This window comes from Muscardinus avellanarius (genome assembly GCF_963383645.1).
Source record: "Muscardinus avellanarius genome assembly, chromosome: 4".
In the NCBI taxonomy this organism is placed as follows: domain Eukaryota; kingdom Metazoa; phylum Chordata; class Mammalia; order Rodentia; family Gliridae; genus Muscardinus; species Muscardinus avellanarius.
Window position 1 is genome coordinate 97,095,310 of NC_137789.1, and position 21,940 is coordinate 97,117,249.

Below are 21,940 nucleotides of genomic sequence, written 5' to 3' on the forward strand. Positions count from 1 at the left end.
CAGTTGAATATTCAAATTCTGAGTAGAGTGAGTTTAAAACAAACAGACATACACATAAGCCAAAAAGAGGGGCAGATTCAGAAAACTAGAGAGTACAAACAGGCAGACCTACATTGGGAGAATTTTGCAGGTGGAAGGTCAAAGAGGGTGAATATCTATACTTGACACAATAGGAAATCAGTACATAAAGTCTGAAACTGATTATTTGAGAAACATTAATATAAGTACATTAATCACGTACACAGGAAATGTCAGAAAAATAGCAAAAAAAAAGTTGGAGTTATTTACTACAATGATTGTATTGTGGTATCTGGAAAAGCACCGTCCTGTTCTCATTATGAGTTTTTAATATGATTCAACATTTTTTTTTTTTTTTGGTGGTACTGGGGTTCCTGGAAACCCTTCTACCTCCGGGCTACACTCCCAGACCTATTTTATACTTTTTGTTTGGAAACAGGGTCTCTTAAACCAGGGAGGCTGGCTTCGAATCTGCATGATCCTCCTGTCTCTGCCTCCCAAGTGCGGGGATTACAAGCATGCCACCATGCCTGACTGATTCAACGTTTTAAATATATGGGCCTGTATTATTCTGAGGAAGGCACACATGTGTATCCAAGTATTAAATAAGATATATAAGCTTATTTATGAATACATATGCATATTTATATAGTCATATAGGATTATTTATGCAGACATATATTTATAGAAAGAGTATTATAAGACACAAAATATTTTTGCAGACATATTAAGCTCGAGATAGGAATGTGATTGGAATTTTTTCAGTGATTGGGGACAAGAAATATAACTTTTTCTTATTGCAAATTCTTGCATATAAATAAGATGCAATAAAAGAAAGATATAGTCTCTGCTTTCATGAACTCAGGGTGGGAGTTGGATGAAAAGTAGAGAGGTGGGCAAAGTGTTAATAGATCAGCCAACATACATTTTATAACAGATGTAGTTATATCTGTAACAATAACTGTGTATGAAAATGTTACAGTATATCTATATTTCTAATATGGGCAACTAGGAGGATTTATTGACATTTATTGAAATTAGAAATTTATAAAGATTAGAAAAAATGAAGAAGACAAAAAGATTTAGAAGACCAATGTGGTCAGAGCAAGAAATAAGCTTATGATCAGACCAGTCAAATCTTCCAAAATTTTACTAACAGTCCAACATGTTAGTGAAATTTAAGAATGTACAATTGGCCTGGAGGTGTAGCTCAGTGGTTGACCCCTTGCCTAGCATGCAAAACCCTGGCTGGGTGTGATACTGCAAAAATAAATAAATAAATACAATAAAAGACAGTTTAAAAAAGAACTGATACATGTCAGCTACAGAACCCAGCTACTTCCTAACTTGTTCTTTGTATATATATTTTTTCACTATTACCATGGTGAAATGTATTTGCAGTGGATGCCTAAAATCATTAAATCCTTGCTTCTAGGAACAGTATGTAGAAGGTCCTGAAATTAATGGGAAACAAAACTATCATTTGGAGTCACCATGAAAGTACTCCAATGGTTGGGATGGTAGATCTTTGGATAAGTTATCCAGATTCCTTCTTCAGAGACATTGTCTTATTTCTTACTTCTGATCTCCTAAGCTGCCCGAAAAGTTATCACCTGGCAGCTGAAAAGTATCGGTGCTTCTTGGAATTTACTTACAATTGAAAAACTCTGTTCGTCCCCATTCTTTGCCACTACGATGACTTGTCAAGGCAAGACTGTAAAGGCCCAGCCCCATATCTACCACACAGTCAACTTTATCATTTCAGCCCTGCTCTTCTGAGCCACCGAGCCAATGGAAAGCCAGGGCTCTCCATTCATCAGGAGAGACTATGATCATGAACCCCTGAAAAAAATCAGGTGCCCTGGAAATGAACTGGTTGAAGGAGGGCTGGCAGTTTTAGCATGATTCTGCTCCCGAGGAGAGATCTCAGCTGCTTCTTTAGCAAGTCTGTCAAAAGAATTAAACTGTCTACAAGTTTGAAACCTTCAGGCAGGTAGTGACAGAAACTAGGGAGTTCAAATCACAGTTGCCAGGGGAATGCCACCTGCCGCTACTTCCTCACCATTAATCCACAAAAAAAGGCCAAAATCTCTGGTTTATGAGCCAAGATCTTGATGTTTTACAATGTTCATTGCATGTAATTACAGAACACCAACAGGGTGACACAAATCTGTGTTTTCAACTGGTAGGACTTTAAAGAGTCTGAGAAAAAATGTATGTTACTAAAATTTCCAGGTTCTATTTAAACTTGATACAAGATGTAGTCAATTAGGCTGTTATAAATTACCAAGCAGGTCACCACATACTTAATCATGCAAGTAGCAGAATAAAACCCATAGATAGTGCAGGAAGGTTTAATAACATGAATGGTTAGGTGCTATAAGGAAGACACTCTCCAAAAACTATTACTTATATAATAAGGAAATTATTTTGTCATCATGTAACTTGAATTAGGTAATGCTGACCATATTCATTAAAATTCTCCTCTAGGGAAAAGATAGAAGAATCTTAAATGCCTATATGACTAAAAAGAGGTAGAATGTCCTTGCTACTCTAGATTTATCAGACTGTTATGAAGAGTGCTTTTAGTTTGTGTTCAAGAAATCTTTGCCTACCACGTGGTCATATAAATGTTTTCCTGTTCTTTCCCAGAAGTTACATAGATACATCTATTGCATTTAAGTCTGTCAGTTGCAACCTTTATACATTTGGGAAGTAGGAATCTAAAGGCAACTTTTTGCATGTGGATACAGAATTATCTTGGCACTATTTCTTGAAAGCTATCATTTACACCAATGAATTGTACCCTTGTTAAAAATAAATTGGTCATGCATGCAGGATATTATATTTGGACTCATAATTCTATTCCTCTTCTCTATATTATCCATCCTCATGTAACATACTCTCTTAATTCAGCTATATAGTAAACTTGACATCAGGAAACCTATAGTATATCTTTCATTTTATGTTCAACCCTTTTGCAAAATCATTCTTTTGTACAAAAATACCACGGCAGATTTAATTTATTTCATTATTATTTTTATAATTCAGTGTAGTTGTTTTATATCAATTACTATTTTAAAATATTTTTCTGAGCCGGGCGTGGTGGCGCATGCTTGTAATCACTGTGCTTGGGAGGCAGAGACAGGAGGATCACGCTGGTTCAAAATCAGCCTCGCTGGCTTAAAAGATCCTTTCTCCAAATAAAAAATATAAAAAAATAGGTCTGGGAGTGTAACCTGGAGGTAGAAGGGTTTCCAGGAACCCCAGTACCACCAAAAGAAATAATTAAAATAAAAATTCGCAACAGAGTTTAAACAAATAAAATAAAATGAAATAAAATATTTTTCTGCTGTCACATGTAATTTTACCATCCATTTAATTGTTTAGTTTTCTTTTTCTCAATTTTATTAAAGAGACAGCTATGTTACTTCAGATAGAAGGACTCTATGCATTAGGTTTTATTTTATTTTTATTTTAGTTAGTCCTAATTTATTATATCCATGACAAGTATTTATCCTTTCAACATTGCCACCTTCTAATCTAGACTCATTCCTGAGGAACATGGGAATATTGAACACTTTTGGGCACCTTGTATGTTCATCTTAACCACCACATCGGCCAGATTGAATCACCTCATACTTTTTCTACTGACAGTATTGCCTTACATTCTTGTTTATTTTATTGCTTTCTATTGTTTTAAGAATACAATTTACCATATTCTTTATTCACTCTAGCTTTTTCATACTTTTATTTTACTTTCTGGCTGGAATAAAATCAGTTAGTTTCCTGAAGCTGTGTTTCCCTGAGAACAGATTCACTTCACCTTTGTATTTAAAGTTTATGGTATATGAAATTTTAACTTCTGAAGTTCCCTTTAAGAGTTTAAAAGCATCACTGTGCTGTTTCCTCATGCCTATTGTTGCAATCAAGAAGCCTGATTTCAGTATTTCTCCTATTTCTATTTATTAGGCACTTTATCTAGTTGGAAGATTATAGAGCTTTTCCTCTATTTTACATTCTAGCACTCACTATCATATGTCTGCATTTGCTTTTCTCACATCTTTTGTGTTTCTAATTTTCGTTTAGGAAGTTGAGGGTGATATGCAGAAAAAACAGGCTATCTGAAGAAAATTTTAAGTTCATACGTGGAAAAATAAAAGGTACCTATTGCTCAGAGACAAATGTAGAAAATTTAAAAAGGAAGGAAAATATTAAGAGTTTTAGGAAGACATCAAAAACAGACCTGACAAACTGAGATCACGTAGAAAGTTCATAGTATCATTTGCACTAGTCAGTGAAAATCAAATACCCACCTGTACTGGAATGGATAAATTGTGATCTAACCTTGCAGCTGAATATGACCATGGTAATGAAGAGACCAACTACATGGTGCCTGTTAGTGACACATACCAGTCTATCAAATGTGGTATAATTTTCTTTTTTTGTTAGTGTTTTTGAGTGAAAGTTTAATTAGTTTATAACTTGCAAAAAATATAAAATGCCCTCAGTATTAATATTTTTCAATGTTTAAAACAAAATGTATCTTTTATTGTTAAATAATTGTGGTTATGAATGATCCTTTTAAACATTTTATAAAATTTGGGGGAGTATATTACTGGGACTTAATCCAGGGGCTTTCTACCTCTCATTTACACTCCAGCTCATCATAGTTTTTATTTTGAAGCAGGGTCTCACTCGGTTGCTGCAAGTCTTGCTACTTGCTAAGGTTGTCCTTGAATATGCAGACCACCTGTCTCCGGCCTCCAAGTACTGGGATTACAGGTGAGCACCACCAAATACAGCTACATTTTATAAATCTTTTGTTGTCTTACTTAATAAAAGTTATTTGAGTTTCTCTGGACTTTAGTGCACTTAACCATTTTATTAAAGATAGCTTTGATTGTTTTAGTCTCTGCATTTTTATTTTTATAAAGTTTTAACTTTAATCTTTATACTTTTTCTTTTATTAACTTGCATATTTTATAATCTTTTCCCTTTTTTTCTTATCCCTTCAGTTGATTTCCTGGTTCATGGTTTCAGTTTTTTCTATAATACCAAAATATTCAAATGTATAATATTAATTTCTTGAACATATTTATCCTGTGTCTCACAGGTGTTCCTACAAAATGCATTTTCTTCTAATATATTTGTATATTTTAAAATTTTTATTCTGAGTTTTCTCTTTGATCTTGATCCCAACTAGAAAAATACTTCTTAATTTTTAGTTACTTTTGTCATCTTTAAATCATTTTTTCTATTTTTATTAGACAGGTTAAAGAATGTGACCAATAATGAAATAAAATTTAAAATTTATTAAGATTTTGTAGGTAGATAAATATGAAATTTTTAAAAAGATATTTCCATGTGTTTTTTAAAACTGACTCTCTTTGTAGAAATGGCTAGAAACAAGTAATTTATGTAATTTAACTAGTTGATTGCAATATTCTGACTATCTGATTTTGTTTACAAAAGCAGTCAAAATCTAAATGCATTTTATAATCTTGTATATACTCACAATGAGATCATTTAAATTTTTGGTGAAACGAGGCATGATGGCACTTGCTTGTAAACCCAGTATTCAGTAGACTGAGGCAGCAGATTGCAAGTTCACAGCCAGCCTCAGCTACTTAGTGAGGCCCTCCGCAACTTAGTGAGACCCTGTTTCAAAATAAGGAATAAAAAATAGGGCTGGAGGGAGTAGTTTGGAGGTAGAATGCCCTTGGGTTCAATCCCCAGTAGCGCGCACGCATACACACACACACACACACACACACACACACACACCAATTGGTGATAGTTTATTACTAAGTATGTGTTTGCTATCTACTGTACTCTTTTAGGAATTCGGACTGAAAACAAATTCCCAAAGACATTATCATCTCTTTACCTTTAATTATGATTCATTGATAATAATATCAGATAAATGGTCTTCCCTGAGCATTCATATTTAAAAAACTGTCCTAATATACCTTCTCTTATAAGTACTACTTAAGGTTATTATTATATTCATTAATCCCTGTTCATTTTCTTTAACAGTCAGTTAATGATACACTATGACTGTAACTCATGCATCAAATGAAATTTCTAGTGTATTTTTAATCTCTGCAAACATCTCTTAATTTCTTATGAAAATGTAATACTGACATATTTACAGTATATTTTATTAATCTTAAATATATCTTATATTTTATGTTTAAATTAATTTTATTTTGAAATAGTTGAAACATGCATTCAAGAACAGAGAACTATGGAATGTTCCTGTCATATCACAACCCACGTATATTTTTCATTTTATATTTAGAGTATTCTTTATAAGATACTTATTTACTTTGAGAGGCCAGAGATACAATTGAGGGCTCCACTTCTTTAAATATGAAAATTTCCAGGATTAATGGGTAGGATAGTATGTGGATTTATGTCCCAGCTATCACATATTTTCATTGGCTATCTATCTTTGTTAATTAAACATCTGAGCTTTTATTTCCTTAATTGTAAAATGAAGGTAGTAATTCCTCATTGGGTTGTTGTAAAAATTAGCAAAAATGACTCAAACAAAGCCTTTAGTATAGTGAAGACACACATCAATAAATATTAATTTCATTATACATACATATGCATATAGAATGTTTATATATAGATATAAATATGTAATATATTTATATTTACTGTATGTCAATTATCCAGTCACAGAAAATGAGGAGTCATATGTTTTCTCATATATGAAAGCTAGGGAGTAACTAGGATATAAGAAGGATTTTAGATAGAGTAGAAACTCCAGTAGAATAAGGGAGTGATTTTGGGAAGGGCGAGGGAAAGAGGGAAAATTAAAGGAGAAAATACTTCCGCTGACAGTATGTACATAATATCATAAAATCATATACAAGAATACCAACGCCAACCTCAGTATTCTGTATGAAGAAGAGGTGGAGTGAGGTGGGGAGGAATCTCCGAGTGCTGTGTGCATGTGTGTCTCTATTACTTTGAACTACATTATGATGTGAGACTATAATGTAACAATAAAAGTTTCTTTTTGTGTGTGGTACTGGGGTTCCTGGAAGCCCTTCTACCTCCGGGCTACACTCCCAGACCTATTTTATGTTTTTGAAACAGGGTCTCTTAGGTCAGCGAGGCTAGACCTGCGCAATCCTCCTGTCTCCGCCTCCCAAACTCGGGGATTACAAGCGTGTGCCACCACGCCCGGCAACAATAAAAATTTAATAAATAAAAATAAAACCCATCTCAAATGCACACTTTTGAGAAACTTCCTCAGGCCCATCTAAGCCAGTGCTTTGGAGACCCTTCTATGTTTTTTCATCATTAAAGTCACAGAACTTTACAGGCAGTTTTTCTCTCTATAGCTGGGCATCTAATGGAAACCTAATTGGATCCATCAGAAATCAGGACTTCCTAGAAAAAAAAATTCAAAGTCAAAATATTGTTAATATTTATCAATGAATAAATCAAGTGGGATCACTAAAAAGATTCAATCTGAATCATCTCTATTACTTGAAAAAATACACAAAACTCATCTTTCTACTCAACAGAAAGCATTTGCTGTTTTCACTTGGAATATTGATTCCAGCTTCTTACCAATTACATGGCTATCAGGGAGGGAAGAAAGCAAGAATGGCTGCTTCAAGGTCAATAAAGGTTTGCAAAATCTTGGTTGTTGGCAATGCACAAACAGCAAAATTCTCACTTTTGATACAATGGAGTGAGAGGAGATTTGCTGAGTGAAAATGTTTACTCTCTTGTGTGCAGGTGGGTCTCCCCAGGCGGTAACCTGCACATTTAGAGATTGGTCCTCTATGGCCTGAGCTGCTGTGCCAGCCTCTGAGAGCTAGCAGGACAGGAGGCCTTTACAAACCAAAAGGGCCATTTTGTTTTCTTTTTGGATTGGACACTTAGCACAGCATCTACAGTGGCAACAAATGGTGAAACTTGTGCATTTCCATGATTCTTGGTTATTTCCAGGTTTTGCTGGCTGAATTCCTGTTACCTCTCTCATCAGCAGGTGGGTTTTCTTGGTCTTTAATCCTTGTCAAGTGAGAAAACTCCTTATGCCTATTCACAAGGAGCTTCCATTTAAAAACACTGTATTGCTAAAGTCATTTGTTTCCTGCCAATTCCACTTTTCTCAAAGTGTGTTGCATTTTTAATTTTTTTTTTTACAATGCCAGATGTCTTCTTTGAATACTGAAACAGAAACAAGAAAGGAATTCTATTTATTAACATGTTATTTATTGTCCTGGTGTTGTTTAGACAAGTTATTTGTTACTTTGAGGAAAAAGGAATTTCCTTGCAGGCTTTACTTCCAAAGTATGTCATTGTAGGCAACTAGACAAAAGATTCGTTTTTATGGTTTGGGATTTTTTTTTTTTTTTTTTTTTTTGCGGGTCTGGGGATGGAACCCAGGAGCATTTGACCTCTGAGCTACACTCACTGCTCTGTTTTTTATTCTTTATTTTGAAACAGGGTCTCACTAAGTTGCAGAAGGCCTCACTAAGCAGCTGAGGCTGTCTGCGGACTGTGATCCTCTAGTCTCAGTTTCCCAAATGCGGGGATTAAAAGCGTGTGCCACCACGCCCGGCTTTTGGCATTGTTTTGATTTGTTTTGTTTTGTTCATACTGGGATTGAATCCAGCAGCATTTTACTTTTGAGGTACACTTTTTTTTTTTTTTTTTTTTTTTTGGTGGTCCTGGGGAGGGAACCCTTCTACCTCCAGGCTATACTCCCAGACCTATTTTTATATTTTTTATTTGGAAACAGGGTCTCTTAAGCCAGCAAGGCTGTCTTCAGACCTGCGCGATCCTCCTTTCTCCGCCTCCCAAGCGTGGTGATTACAAGTGTACTCCACTAGGCCCGGCTTTATTTCTTATTTTTGAAACAAAGTCTCACTAAATTGCTGAGGCTGTCCTCAAACCTTCTGTCTCAGCCCTCCAAATACTAAGATTACAGGCATGTACCTACCACTCTGACTTGTTTTAAACAAATATTTTTAAGGTGAACTGGGAAGGAATCATAAGCTCTTCATTTCAATCCAAATATTTTACTTATTATTAAGTCTTAATGATTTTCAATAAATCCAAGTAAATAAAAACAATCTATGTATAGCTCAGAACGATTATAATTTCATACAATATTATTTAATGTCCCAATATGTTTGGATGTCATATGTTGTAGAGTATAAAAAATAAACTCTCCTTTGATGCCAAGACATCCTGCTGCCTCGGCATCTATGTGTTGAGACCCCACTCCACATAGTTAATTCGGCAAAAAGGCCCGAGAAGGAGGTGTCGTCTCTGGCCAAAGTACCCCCCACTTTTACTATTATTCTTTTAACTCTCTACACGAATTGCTCGGATGATGTGAGATCAGGACTATGAAAAAGAAATTGAGTCCGTGGATATAAATTTTCTAATAATTTGTCTAAACGTCCTTGGCCTTGCTCAATAGTAATGAAAAAACTGGTCAGAACTCAGATGCTGTAATAAGCATTCCAGCTCAGACCCTCACTTTATCACTAACTCAGGATTAAGCCATTAACTAGCTCAGTTCAAGGTAACCCTGTTTACCCTTGAGACCCTGCCTAGAAACTTTGGGTGTGACTTCAAAGCAATTTGACTGAAGGACAGCTTAATTGCCAAAATACAATAGAGCCAAGGAGAAAGATTGTTGACTGTTACGCCCAGTAGGAGTGTCCCCGAGACAGGGAGAATGCCGCATGGCTAGAAATGAAAGTGACAAAATAAAGGACAGACGTTTTAAGTATATATGTAAGAAGGAAAGGAAATACCGTAAGAGTAAGAAAAGCATTTTTGCATGAAGAAGAGCTTATCATAAGAATGTCCCAACTGGGAAAGAAAGGAATTAGAAAGTTAGAAGCAGGTTGCAGAGGGTTTGTGATAAGGAAATGGATTATTAGAGATCAATAGGCCTTTAATAGGCTTTTTGTCTAAAAAAGAGTGTTCAGCAGTTAAGGAAATACATCTGACAACTAAATCCAAGAACTTCATGGTGTTGTTTGTGGTGTCTTATTTGCCAAGCTGTGTTGTGAGTTTTTGTAAGTTTTCAGACTTCAGAAGGCAAGGCGGATGAGATCTGAGAGACGCCCATCGCATCTCCCTGGACGCCATATCTCCCCATGCTTGTCATATGGATATAGATGGAAACCTCAAAAAAAGAAAGCAAAAGAAGATTCCATGAGAAGGCGTATTCTCCAAGCCCTGGGCCTTGGGCGTGCCTGTATTGCCTTTGGAATTTGCCCTTGGACCTGCCCTGCTGCAATATGGGAAGAAAGATCCGGGAGTTAATCTCTTAAATGCTGGACTAATCATTTACTTTGTTTATATGTAATTCACTATTGTTTTGCTGTGATTGCCCCCTTCCCTTTCTTTTTTCTCCTATTATTAATCTCACTGGTGAAGGGTATAAATTTTTCGGGGTTTTTGTAATAAAGTGTCATTGGCTCAAGAAGCCTTTGTCCACCTCAGATTCTTTCCAAAGCGCCGTACCTAAAAACTTAAGGAATTCATAGAGGGGAAAGAATCGCTGCAGATAAGTTTCTGCAGAACTCCACCTGCCTTTTGCCCCATCTTTCTGAGGATTTGACCGGGAGCTGACAATAACGACCCAACTGAGATTAGTCGGCAACACTTTGATATTAAAAAAATTGAAATAAATAACCCTATGATAATTTTTGATCTGATTTTTAAAGAACAAATGAAGAAATTAAGAAGATTATTTATCTGGCTATAGATAACCAAAATATTGCCCAGTGGAATACACTGCTAATACTAAAACTATGATACCACCAATAATTTATGGAGGTTTAACATTGAGACACAGAGTGACACTAATTTTAAATTTTTGCTAATGAAACATATTTGATGAATTTAGGTCTTATTTATTTGATCAATAAATATTTATTGACCATATAAGACAACAAGAATAATAATAAAACAATCAAGTTAAATATACTTTAGAATCCAGACAGACACTCTTTTAAATAATGTTATCATTCATGTAATTAGTGCATTTTTCTATGTATTAGTTATTATTGATGCAAAGAGGTAGAAATCATGGCATACCTCTTTCTTCACTGTCCATCTCTTATGACAATAAATAATAAATCAAAGTATAAAACATTAACAAAGCATAACAAGGGAAGAACACACCACAATTTTAAATTTACCAACAAAGAGTATAATCAATACCTTATAATACAGCTCCTCAGTTTAAGGTGGTACCAGGCACAGTCTGAGCACTGCCTTCTCAGATACTGAGAAAACACCAAGTTTAAGAGACTGAGAAATTAGTGTAAAATGAAGTCATGGGTTTTGTTGGAGAAACCTCTACCTTTACATGATGATAGTCACAGAAATTATCTATTAAATATTCCTTTACAAGCCAGGCATGGTGGCGCACACTTGTAATCCCTGCGCTTGGGAGGCAAAGACAGGATGATAGCGCAGGTTTGAAGCCAGCCTCACTGGCTTAAAAAAAAAAAAAAAAAAAAAAATATATATATATATTTTTAATTTATATATAAATATATATATATATGTCTGGGAGTGTAGCCTGGAGGTAGAAGGGTTTCCAGGAACCCCAGTACCACAGTACCACAGTACCACTACTATATATATATATATATATATATATATATATATAATCTTTACCAAAATAGATAACTTTGAAATAAACTGCCAACTAGAATAATGGCATATATTTTGTTATTTACTTATATTTTATTGCTTTATTTATTTATATCACTTTATTATTTTATTAATAATATATTATAATTATATTACTTTATTATTGTTTTATTTACTTATATTTTATTGCCTTTGGTAATATTTGGTTTGTCACATTTGAGAAATTTTTAGAAGCTCTGATAATTTTCAGATCTACTATTAGATTGAATAATTTTAAAACTTATGACTCAAAACAAGCCTGTTTTGAGAGTGAAATATGACTATTAATTATTATATGATGTTCATTGATGCAAGCCAGGACAATAAACAAAGAGGACATCCATTGACCTAGATATTCTATTTTAAAGACAATCACATTGTCAGAATTAGTAGGTCTTTTGTCTTGTTCTCATCAAACATTCAAAAACTATTTTCTAATCTTGGAAATAAAGTTTCTACTGGCATTATTCTAGAAGCAGAGGAGCAACAGAAGATTGGGGTAAGAGTCCTACAGTCACAATTCAGAATGAATAAGATTACTTAACATTCCTCCTAACACCCTCTTTTTACTTAAAGATTTTTTTTCTTAACTGTTTCTCAAATAGATTTTACTCAGTCATCTTTATTTTAATCTTACACATCATTTACCTCCCAATTAAAAAGTACATGAATTGTATAAGTTTTAATAATTTTCTAGAGATAAGTTGAGTTGTTTTTACCTTTTTCCATTTCAGGTTTGAAAGTAAGCTTTCTGAGATCCAGCACTTTTTAGTTATTTATAGTATTTCCTCCAATTTTATATAGCTCTGGTGGTAAAATATGGCATTTAATTCATATAATATTAAAAGAAAAACACTATCATTTAATATATGACATATCACCATTTAGATATTTAACGTGCAAAAATAAAAAAAAATAATGTGTAACTCAGGAGTAATCAAATATGGTACTATTCAGATGCCACCCACAACTGGGTATACTACAATTCTATTCTGACGCTAACCACATGCAATTAGTAAAGATCACAGAAGATAAATCACATAGTGCATAGCAAGACTGCCCTTGCTCAGAAGTTAGCCACAAGTTCAAGAGGTCTCTAGTCTACTTTCATCTCTGACCAACTGGTTACAATTTATGGGTTTTCTATAATCTTATCAGGGTCTATGACACACAATAACTTGGCTTGTAGAACCCAGGAAGTTTATGCTTATAAGTGTCATTTTAGTATGGAAAATTAAACTCAGAGACAGTCAAATGAAGAGACACATAGGACAAGGTTAGACTAGGTCCTGAGCTGAAAGCTCTGTGCCCCCTCCTCACTGAATAAGGACACATCACCCTGATTACACCCAGATGTGTTCACCAATGACCTATAATGAGCTTAGTGTACAGAGATTTATTGGAGTTTTATTGTGTAAGCATGATTTAACACTGACCTTATTATTGAATTCAATATATATTACCCTAACTTAAAAGTCGAGGTGGCTCAAAAGCTAAACTCATGACTGGTCTTTCTGATGACCAGTTTCTATCTTGAAATTAATTAGGGGCTCATCATGAAACGACTCAATAGCATATACTCAGTTATGACTCAAAGGTTCCTGAATTACAAGGACAATTCTATCACTTGGGAAGTTTCAAGGGTTTTACAATCTCCCTCACATGAAGCAAAGACAAATTCCTTATATTGTATAACAAGTACCAATTATCCATATGCTTTCCCACTTACAATTTTTTTTTTACCATTTTCTCCTTTCCTCTCTTGATTTCTCTGTCCTTGAGAATTTATGCCTTTAAAGGAAATAATTTTTTTGCCAGGTAGTATTTTGTGGAGGAAGCAAAATTGGAATCATCAGTTTATTCTACTGTCTTAAACTCTCCATAATAAGATATTTCCCCCCTGAATTCCTATGAAATTTGAATGAAAGAGAAGGCTGAACAATAACAGAGGAAATAGAGCCTGTTCTATCTTTTATAAAATGTAAGACCTCTTTTTATCCTTCTTAGAAATAGAAAATACTAATCTAGTCCTTGAATCCAAAAGTAGAAGAAGGCAAATTTTTTAAATGAAGATAATGGTGAAAACCATGTAAATCTTTGTGGTCCTTTGTAATCAGTGGGAGTACCTACAAGTAATAAATGTTCCAGGCCTCTTAAAAAATATTCAGTCAATGAAGTAATCACAAGAGGTGTAACCTTTCATGAAAGGAGGAGTTAGTGTAGCTGTAATTTCATGGCACAAAGCAGTGTTAGCAGATCCTATGAAAATCAATGTCAATCCTGTGAAAGTCAATGTTAAGAGTCTTTGGATTTTGCTAAGAACATAGAGTCTATGAAGAAATACATAGTCAAGCAATTTACTTATTTACAGAGTTCATTGAAAATATGAGGTGCTTATTCACTGAGTTGTATGTGTACTACTCTTTTGATAAGCTCACAAAAATGAAGCAGAAAACAAATCTCCAGGAGAAAGTGGGCAGGCAGATTAAGAATTTCTAAATATCTGTAATGTAAAATTAAGAGAGAAAGTTAATTGCAAAGACAATTTAGGAATTAAATTTTACAAATACAAACTTCATAATTTTTCTCAATAAAAGATGGTAATCGACATTATTATCCAAGAAAGGATGGTAGTTGCAAAAGGAAGTCAATAGGTAAAATTTCTTCTATTGCTATGTAAATATTACCCATTCCAAGTGGCTTGTTGGAAGATTTTACCTACTGGACTTTTAAACTTTAAAAAATTAACACTGGTTTTGTTTTATTACTTACATGCCAATTGAGACTGAAAATGAGCAGGACACTTCTTATTAATAACAAGAACAATCCAGCTGTAAGATACCACTAGATCGATCTTCAAGGCAAAGATGAGTAAAGGCTATTCAAACCTAAAACAAACTATAAACCAAATGGACCTAATAGACATACACAGATTATTTCAACCAGCAACAGCTGAGTACACATTCCTCTAGGCTGCCAATTGAGTCTTCTCCACAAAAGACTACATCCTTGGCCTTAAAGCAAGCACCATCATATTCAAAGATATAATATAATTTTCTGCATCTTTTCAGATCACAATGAAATGAGAGTAAAAAACAAAAGGAAGATAAAAAATTACATAAATACATTAAGATTGAACGATATACTCATAACTGAGGAGTGAATCAAAACAGAAATAAGAGGAGAAATAAAAAATGTTTCTGTAATTAAACAAAAATAGAAACACAATATAATAAAATCTATGGGACACTTTGAAGGCAGTGTTAAGAGGGAAATTTATAGCACTGAGTTTCCACATAAGAATATAAAGTCACCAGACTTCTGAGAAGATGGCGACTGAGAAAAGCGGGGATTAAGAGCCCCGCTAACAACCAATCTCCATTACCAGAAAATCAGCGCCTTTCATAGCCAGAAAACACCATCACCAGAGAAACAAAAAAATCACCAGGCTCCAGAGAGAAAGCTGACTGAGAACAGAGCTCAGAGCCACAGAGGAGATACACCGGCCTCAAGCCCGAGGACGCGGCAGCAGCGCCATACAGCCGGCGGCAGCGGCAAATTCACCGGACGGCTACAGCAAGCTGAGGTGAGCCGCTGCGGAACAGCCAGGCGGGATTTCTCGCCACAGGTAAAATCTAAAGCTCCCAGTGGCTGAGCTCAGCACACGCCGCAGGGATTCAGGGTGGAAATCAAAACCAAGAAGAAATATGTCAGCCTCATGGCCGAGGGCGTAGCAGCGGCGCCATATTGCAACCGGTGGCAGCAGCAGAGAATTCACCGAATCCAGTACAGCTACATCTGCGTACTCAAGAACAGTGAGTCAAATTGCGGGCCACAGAGGAGAAATCCCAGTACTGTACTCCCTGGGACTTGACCCAGTGGGGGAGTGGCGGTGGCAGAAATATTACACCATAGGAGAACGTGCAACCTGGCAGCCCCCAAAGTCTAAAGAAGCCTCTATCGACTCTCTGGGTCAGAGACTCTGTGATACAACCCAGTAAAGGAGTAGTGGGGTCTGAGATACTACTGACTCGAGATCCAGAACACCTTAAGTGAAGTCATAGTGACCCAAGGGAAGAACCCAGAGAAGGCACAAACTTCCGAAATCATGGGAAAGAGGAATAATACTGGAGCAATGAATGCCCACAACCCCACAACATCAGAACCCGATAAAACAGAAAATCAGAGATTTCTAGAAGATCAAATCAGGAAAAAAAACTTTAGAAATAATAGAGGTGCATCGAAAAGAATTCAGAGAGAGCCAAAAAGAGATAAAGGATGCAATTAATGAAGTAAAGGCCTCAATTCAAAGCACAAACAACCGATTAGACCACATGGAGAATAGAAGCTCGCTCTTAGAAGATGATCATTCCAAAAATGAACGCATAGTTTCTAATCTAGGAAAAAATATCCGACAGCAGGAATCTGATATTGAAGAAATATGGGCCTATTTTAAGAGAGCTAACCTAAGAATAATTGGAATAGAGGAGGGAAAAGAAAGTGAAACCAAAGGGATCAACAATCTCTTCAAGGAAGTAATAGCAGAAAATTTTCCAAACATAGAGCAAGTGGTTGATACACAGGTCCAGGAAACTTATAGAACTCCCTTTAGACAGGATCGGAGAAGAGGATCCCCACGCCACATAATTGTCAAAATGACCAATGTGGAAGCCAAGCAGAGAATCTTAAAGGCAACAAAAATAAAGGGCCAAGTGACATTCAGAGGCAAACCAATTAGAATCACTCCAGACTTCCCAAACAAAGTCATGAGAGCCAGAAGGGCTTGGAGTAACATATTCCAAACTCTGAAAGAAAACAACTTCCAGCCAAACATTTCCTACCCAGAAAAACTTTCTGTCAAATTAGATGGAGAAATAAGAAGCTTCCATGACAAACAGAAACTGAAGGAATTTATGTCTTCAAAACCAGCGCTAGAGAAAATACTCAAAGAGATTAACTACAAAGAAGAAATAGGTAACACACACCAGAACCAGAGAAATAAGAGTTTCCATCCAACAGTCAACTAAGATTGATTATCTGTGGAGATTCATTACTTATGTTAGTCTTTTACCTATCTCTAAATGGTATTGTTTGCCTTTATTGTTGTTAATTTTTAGGATTTCTAGTTGGAATATTAATATACCTTCAGATATAGCAATTGGAAATATTTTATCCCATTCTATTAGTAACTGTTAACTCTGTTTACATTGTCTTTGGATATACAATATATATATTTTTTTAGGGAGTTTGTATACTCTTCTGTTGCCTGTGCCATTGAAATCATATCCAAGAAATCACTGCCAATTTCAGTTGTGAGGTTTAATGACCCAGATTTTCTTCTAAAAGTTTATAGTCTTAAGATTATATTTAGGTCTTTTATCTATTTTGAGTTAATATTTGTATATGGGATTAGGTAAGGGTCCAACTTTATTCTTTTCCATGTAATTATTATGTTTCAACAATATTTAGTTAAAAGATTATTATTTCCACCACCAAATGTTCATGGAAACCTTGTCAAAAATAACTTGACAATATAGGGAAGAATTTAGCTCTAGGCTTTTATTTAACTCCAAGGGTTTATATATCTGCCTTTAGAATAGTACTACACTGGTTCAATTATTGTAGCTTTATATGGTTTGAAATCAGAAAATATATATCTTCTAGCTTTGTTCTTTTTCAAGATTGTTTTGGGTATCTAGGGTCCATATTCCATATTAGGATAGATTTTTTTTTCTGAAAAATAAATATATAAATATATGGTAGTTTCACCTAAAAAATAGAAAAAATATATTCTCTGGTAAGAAAGAAAGTAAAAAGAAATATAGAAATGTTATCTTTAAGTCATCAAAAGCTTGGTATCAGACAAATGAAACTGTTATGTGAGATTATCGTTTTTAATTCTGGATAAATTGCTATAATACTAGATGTCAACCACTAAGCCAAGCATGGGAGGGAGGGATGGGGAAAGAATGGGGTGGGGATCGGGTGGGGGCTGACTGGGCAATGTGTGCATGTATGTCTACAAAAGTTTGTATCCCACTATGATGTATGAATACAGTGCACGAATAAAATAAAAATAAAAATAAAAGATGCAGGGGAATTACCAAGAAAAAAAAAGAATATAAAGTCACCAAATAAACAACCTAACAAAAATACATATTATTCAAAACATAAATAGAACTTAGAACAAAAATCACATGGTCACAATAATAGATACTGAAAAAGTATTTGACAAGATCTATTCATGTTAAAACCCTCATATCTCAACATCATTACAGCAATATACAATAAACCCAAGGACAACATCATACTAAATGGGAAAAAACTGCAGAAATTCCCTCTAAAATCAGGAACAAGGATGCCCACTATCATCACTCCTTTTTGATAGGGTCCTCAAGACTCTTTCCAGAGCAATAAAACAAGAGAAGAATATCAAATGGGCAAAGACGAATTAAAACTATCTCTGCTTGCAGATTACATGATTTTATATCTAAAAGGTAAAAAAAAACTCAACCAAAAAACTATTAGAAATGATTAACCAATTCAGCAGAGTAACAGGATACAAAATCCTACAGAAATAGAAAGTTGGCCTTTCTATTTGCCAACTGTGAATCCATGGAGGAAGAAATACAGAAAACAATTCCATTCACAATACCCTCAAAACCAAGAAAATACCCAGAAATAAACCAAACCAAAGAGGTTAAAGACCTATACAATGAAATTTATAAAACATTAAAGAAATAAATTGAAGAAGACCTTAGAAAATAGAAAGATTTCTCTTACTCTTGAATAGGCAGAATAAACATCATCAAAATGTCCTTTCTACCAAAAGTTATCTATAGAATCAATGCAATAACTATCAAAATACCAATGTGATTATTCATAGACTTATAAAATTCAGTCGTGAATTTTATATGTAGTAAAAAAGATCCATAATAGCTAAAGAAATTTTCAGCAATAAGAACTATGCAGAAGGCATCACATTTCCTGACTTCAAATTATACTGCAGAGCTATAGTAATTAAAACAGTATTGAACTGGCACAAAAACAGCCACAAAGAACATTGGAACAGAACAAAAGATACAGAAACAAATCCACACATTTATAGTCAATTTCTCTTTAACCAAGAGGCCAATTACATATGCTGGAGAAAAGACAGCTTTTCAACGAATGGTGCTGGGAAAACTGGCTATCAAGTTGTAGAAAAGTAAGATTGAATCCTTACCTCTAACCCTAAACAAGAATAAACTCGAGATGGATCAAAGACCTGGAAATCAGACCAGAGACTGTGAAGCTATTAGAGGAAGGAATAGGTGCAACAATCTTCTGGCTATAAAGCACAGGTAGTAACTTCATGAATAAGACCTCAAAGCTTAGAAAATTGAAATAAAAATGAAGAGGTGAACTGACATCAAACTAAAAAGTTTCTGCTCATCAAAGTAAATCATCAAGAGTAAAGAGAAAGCCTATAGAATGGGAGAAAATCTCTACTGGCTATCCCTCTGATAGAGGGATAATATTCAGAACATACAAAGAATTTAAATTAATCTGCACTAGAAAAAAATAGCCCTATAAAGAAATAGGCAACTGAATTGAAGAGACACTTCACAAAGAAAGAAATATGAGTGGCCAATAGATACAAGATATAATTAGCAATCAGGAAGATGCAAATCAAAACTACACTGAGATTCTATTTAATCCAAAACATAAAGGCAATCATAAAGAAGTCAAATAACAATAAAGGTTGATGAGGATTTGGGGAAATAGGGACTCTTTTAATAGAGCTGAGTGCCATGAAGCTGAGTCCCTATGCTTCAAAGGGAGAAATTGTATTCTATTACTAATTTAAATTTAATGTATCTTTCAGCAGATTTGTGACAATAAAATGTCCATTAGCTTAAGTAACATCAGATCATGTATGACTTAGTAAAATTTATGGAGAAAATTAACATAAGTCAGATAGTGAGTGATCTTTGAAGAGATGGAGACAGTGCAAATGTAGGAAGGCATTTCCTTGAAAAGGTTTTATTTAGAATTCTAATACCACTTTGTATTTATTTTGTTTTGCTGGTTTGATACCTTCTTTTCTTTTCCTGCTACTTTCTCCTTCCTTTTACTCCAAGTTGAAACTCTTAACTATTCTGCTTTGCTTCATTAATGATTTCTAAAAGTATTTAATTTTTTTATTTCCCTTCTGATTTTTTAAGATTGATTTTGTATCCAGATACATTGCTAAACTTGTTGATCAGTTCTGTAAGCTTTTTAGTTGAGTTTTTTTTGAGTTGTATAAGTATAGAATTATGTCATCTGAAAATAGTGATAGTTTTAGTTTATCTTTTTCTATTTGTACTCCTTTGATTTTCTTTCCTTGCCTTATTGCTCTGGCTGGAGTCCCAAGTACTATATTGAAAAGAAGTGGTGATAATGGACATCCTTGCCTTCTTTTGTTTTTAGGAAGAATTCTCTCAGTTTTCTCTGCATTTAATGTGATGTTGTCTGTGGGCCTATTGTATATTGCCTTTATTATCTTGAGATATATTCCTTCTATTTTGATTCTCTTCAGTGCTTTTGGCATAAATGGGTGTTGGATTTTGTTAAATGCTTTTTCAGCATCTACTGAAATAATCATGTGATTTTTTTTCCTTTGGTTCTGTTTATGTGATGAATTACATGGACTGCTTTTTCTATATTGAATAGCCTTACATCCCTGGGATGAACCCTACTTGGTCAGGGTGCATTATCTTTTTCATGTGGTTTTGAATGTGTGTGTTGCTAGTATTTTGTTTGGCAGTTTTTTGTTTAAATACATCAGTGATATAAGCCTGTAGGTTTCCTTCTTTGAGCTGTCTTTATTTGGTTTTGGTATTACTGTGATGTTGGCTTCATAAAATATATTTGAAGGAGTCTTGTTTCTTTCTATTTCATAAAATAGAATGAGGAGTATTGGTATAGCTCTTCTATAAAGGTTTTACAAAATTCATTTGGGAAACCATCTGGTCCTGGGCTTTTGTTTGGTGGTAGTAGGCTTTTTATTGATGCTTCAATCTCTTTTATTGCTCTTGGTTGATTTAAATTTTCTATATCTTCTTGACTCCGTTCATATTTATCTAGAAATTTGTCAGTTTCTTCAAGATATTTTTAAAAATTTTTATTGGTGCATTATATTCATACATCATATTGGGGTAAAAAACTTGTGTGTACATACATGTACACATCACTGATTTAATTCCTACCCAATTCCCACCCAATTCCCTCCCCAAGCCTACCTCCCTTGCTTGGCTTAGTGGTGACTTCGATATTTTTAAGTACATTGTATGTTTTAGAGATTTTCCTTCTTCCCCCATCCTTTCTTCTCCTTTAAGTTGTCTTGTTTGCTTCATTTTGTTGGAGTACTGCTTTACAAAGTAGTTTCTGATAATATTTTAGATTTTCACGTTGTTAGTGGTAATATTTTCTTTTTTATCTCTTATTTTTGAAATGTTAATTAATTCTCTTTTTCTTTTAGCAAGGTTGGCTGGTGGTTTATCTACCTTGTTTATTCTTTCAAGAAACAAGCTTTTGTTTTTTAAATTTTCTATATTGTTTTTGTTCTCTACTTCATTTATATATTTTTTCTTGTCTTCTACTCCTAAAACAAATTAAGTTTTTCTATCAACTCATGCTATTGCTTCCTATCAGTTCTCATTGATTATGTCATTAGATTTTTTTCCAAGTTTCTCCAGGGGTCTGGCATGCTCCATGTTTTCATTTTAATTAATTAATTAATTAATTTTAAGTAGAAGTATTTTTTATTGGTATATTGTATTCATACATCATAGTGGGATTAAAAAAAACTTGTGTAGACATACATGCACACATCGCCCAGTTAGCCCCTACCCAATCCCCACCACGTTCCCTCCCCATCCCTCCTTCCATGCTTGGCTTAGTGGTTGACATCTAGTATTATAGCAATTTATCCAAAATTAACAATGATAATCTCACATAACAGTTTCATTTGTCTGATACCAAGCTTTTGATGACTTAAAGATAACATTTCTATATTTCTTTTTGCTTTCTTTCTTAACAGAGAATTTTTTTCTTTTTTTTTTTTTAGGTGAAGCTATCATACATTTATTTATTTATTTTTCAGAAAAAATCTATCCTAATATGGAATATGGACCCTAGATACCCAAAACAATGTCAAAAAAGAACAAAGCTAGAAGATGTATATTTTCTGATTTCAAAC